This window comes from Chiroxiphia lanceolata, chromosome 1 (assembly GCF_009829145.1).
Source record: "Chiroxiphia lanceolata isolate bChiLan1 chromosome 1, bChiLan1.pri, whole genome shotgun sequence".
NCBI classification, from domain to species: Eukaryota; Metazoa; Chordata; class Aves; order Passeriformes; family Pipridae; genus Chiroxiphia; species Chiroxiphia lanceolata.
In genome coordinates this window covers 1,143,156-1,146,792 of record NC_045637.1, presented here as the reverse complement: position 1 = coordinate 1,146,792, position 3,637 = coordinate 1,143,156, and positions in this window count along the sequence as shown.

Here is a 3,637-nt window from a genome sequence, read left to right as displayed (position 1 = left end):
GCGTCACCGAGGGAGGGTCGAGGGGGTCACCGGGGGGTTGTGGGGGGTCACCAGGGGGTTGTGGGGGGTCATCAGGGGGTTGTGGGGGGTCATGGGGGGGTTGTGAAGGGTTATGGGGGGGGTTGTGGGGGGTCACCAGGGGGTTGTGGGGGGTCACCAGGGGGTTGTGGGGGGTTGTGGGGGGTCACCGGGGGGTTGTGGGGGGTCACCGGGGGGTTGTGAGGGGTCACCAGGATGTTCTGGGGGGGCGCCGGGGGGTTGTGGGGGTCATCGGGGGGTTGTGGGGGGTCACCGGGGGGTAGTGGGGGGTCACCGGGGGGTTGTGGGGGGTCATGGGGGGGTTGTGGGGGGTCACCAGGGGGTTGTGGCGGGTCACCGGGAGGTTGTGGGGGGTCACCGGGGGGGTGTGGGGGGTCACCGGGGGGTTGTGGGGGGTCACCGGGAGGTTGTGGGGGGTCACCGGGGGGTTGTGGGGGGTCACCGGGGGGGGTGTGGGGGGTCACCGGGAGGTTGTGGGGGGTCACCGGGGGGTTGTGGGGGGTCACCGGGGGGTAGTGGGGGGTCACGGGGGGGGTTGTGGGGGGTCATGGGGGGGGTTGTGGGGGGTCACCGGGGGGTTGTGAGGGGTCGCCGGGGGGTTGTGAGGGGTCGCCGGGGGGTTGTGGGGGGTCACCGGGGGGTTGTGGGGGGTCACGGGGGGCGTTGTGACGGGTCACCGGGGGACTGCGGGGGGTCACCAGGGGGTTGTGGGGGGTCACCGGGGGGTTGTGAGGGGTCACCGGGAGGTTCTGGGGGGGCGCCGGGGGGTTGTGGGGGTCATCGGGGGGTTGTGGGGGGTCACCGGGGGGTTGTGGGGGGTCACCGGGGGGGTGTGGGGGGTCACCGGGGGGTTGTGGGGGGGCACCGGGGGGTTGTGGGGGGGCACCGGGAGGTTGTGGGGGGTCATGGGGGGGTGGTTTGGGGGGTCACGGGGGGGTTGTGAGGGGTCACCAGGGGGTTGTGGGGAGTCACCGGGGGGTTGTGGGGGGGCGCCGGGGGGTTGTGGGTGGGCACCGGGGGGTTGTGGGGAGTCAGCAGGGGGTTGTGAGGGGTCGCTGTGGGGTTGTGAGGGGTCACCAGGGGGTTGTGGGGGGTCATCAGGGGGTAGTGAGGGGTCATCAGGGGGTTGTAGGGGGTCACCAGGGCGTTGTGGGGGGTCACCTGGAGGTTGTGGGGGGTCACCGGGGGGTTGTGGGGAGTCACCAGGAGGTTGTGGGCGGTCACCAGGGGGTTGTGGGGGGTCATGAGGGGGGTTGTGGGGGGTCACGGGGGGGTTGTGGGGGGTCGCCGGGGGGTTGTGGGGGGTCATGGGGGGGTTGTGGGGGGTTACTGGGAGGTTGTGGGGGGTCACCGGGGGGTTGTGGGGGGTGACCAGGGGGTTGTGGGGGGTCACCGGGGGGTTGTGGGGGGTCACCGGGGGGGTGTGGGGAGTCACCGGGGGGTTGTGGGGGGGCGCCGGGGGGTTGTGGGGGGGCACCGGGGGGTTGTGGGGGATCACCAGGGGGTTGTGAGGGGTCGCTGTGGGGTTGTGGGGGGTCACCAGGGGGTTGTGGGGGGTCATCAGGGGGTTGTGGGGGGTCACCAGGGCGTTGTGGGGGGTCACCTGGAGGTTGTGGGGGGTCACCAGGGCGTTGTGGGGGTCACAAGGGGGTTGTGGGGGGTCGCTGGGGGGTTGTTTGGGGGGTCATCAGGGGGTTGTCTGGGGGTTGTGGGGGGTCACCGGGAGGTTGTGGGGGGTCACCAGGGGGGTTGTGGGGGTCATGGGGGGGGTTGTGGGGGGTCACCGGGGGGTTGTGGGGGGTCACAGGGAGGTTGTGGGGGGGCACCAGGGGGTTGTTTGGGGGGGTCGCCACGGGGTTGTTTGGGGGTCGCCGGGGGGTCGGGGACTCACGTGATGAGGATGGACTGGTTCTCACGGTCTGCGGGGGGACAGAGGGGACGAGGGGTGAGGGGGGGGCTGGGGGGGTCTCCAAACCCCCCCCCCCCAGGTGAGGAACAGGCCAGGTGGGACCAAGGTGGGGAGATGTTGGGGGTCTCCAAGCCTCCAAGTGAGCAGCAAGGGGGGCCAAGACGGGGGGAGATGTTGGGGGTCTTGGGGGTCTCCACCCTCCCAGGTGAGCACCGGGTGGGACCAAGTTGGGGGGAGATGTTGGGGGTCTTGGGGGTCTCCAACCCTCCAGGTGAGCAGCAGGGGTGACCAAGACATTGGGGGAGATGTTGGGGGTCTTTGGGTGGGGGTGTTGGTGGTCTCCAACTCCCCAGGTGAGCACCAGGTGGGGCTGGGGGAGGTGTTTGGGGTTTTGGGGTTCTCCCCCCTCCCAGGTGAGGAGCAGGAGGTGTTTGGGGTTTTGGGGTTCTCCCCCCTCCCAGGTGAGGAGCAGGAGGTGTTTGGGGTTTGGGGGTTCTCCCCCCTCCCAGGGGAGGAGCAGGAGGTGTTTGGGGTTTTGGGGTTCTCCACCCTCCCAGGTGGGACCAAGGTGGGGAGATGTTGAGGGGGAGGATCTTGAGGTTCTCCACCCTCCCGTGCGAGGCGGGTCAAACCCAGGGGGAGCCATTGGGGGGGTTCTTGGGGGTCTCCCCTTTCCCAGGCGAGCCCCCGGGGGGCCGTTTTTGGGGGTCCCCACCTGTCAGCATGTACTGGTAGGCGTTGTCGGAGATGGAGAAGATGTGGGGGGGCACCTCGTTGCGCTTCTTGCCCCGGTAAGCGGCGACCACCTGGGGGTCGTACACCGGGAGCCACTTGTAGGGGTTCACGGTGACGCAGAACAGCCCCGAGTAGGTCTGGGGGGGGGAAAAAAAGGGGGGACAGGGTCAGGGGGTCAGGGACAGGAGGGACACCCCCCCCAGGAGGGGACAGCCCGGGTATGGGGGGCCTGGAGATGGGTCTGGGGGGGTCCGAGGGGATCGGGGATGGGGATATTTTGGGGGCTGAGGGGTCCAGGGATGGGACATTTTGGGGTATGGGAGGTCCAGGGATGGGATATTTTGGGGTCTGGGGGGTCCAGGGATGGCACATTTTGGGGTCCGAGGGGATCGGGGATGGGGACACTTTGGGGTCTGGGGGGTCCAGGGATGGGACATTTTGGGGTATGGGGGATCCAGGGATGGGACATTTTGGGGTCTGGGGGATCCAGGGATGGAATATTTTGGGGGCTGAGGGGGCCAGGGATGGGACATTTTGGGGTCTGAGGGGATTAGGGATGGGGATATTTTGGGGGTGAAGGGTCCAGGGATGGGTTATTTTGGGGTCTGGGGGGTCCAGGGATGGCACATTTTGGGGTCTGGGGGGTCCAGGGATGGCACATTTTGGGGTATGAGTGGCCCAAAGGGGTCCTGAGAAGCCCCCCAAGTTCCAGGTGCCCAATAGACCCTCAGAAGCCCCCTCAAAGGCTCCTGGTGCCCCCCAAGTTGTTCCAGGTGCCCCACAGATCCCCCCCAAGTCCCCCCCATAGATGGCCCCGACTGTAGAGACGCCCCCCAAGTTCCAGGTGCCTCATAGAGACCCCCAGTAGCCCCCCCAAGGCTCCAGGTGCCCCACAGACTGTTCCAGGTGCCCCAAAGACCCTCAGAAGCCCCCTCGAGGTTCCTGGTGCCCCCC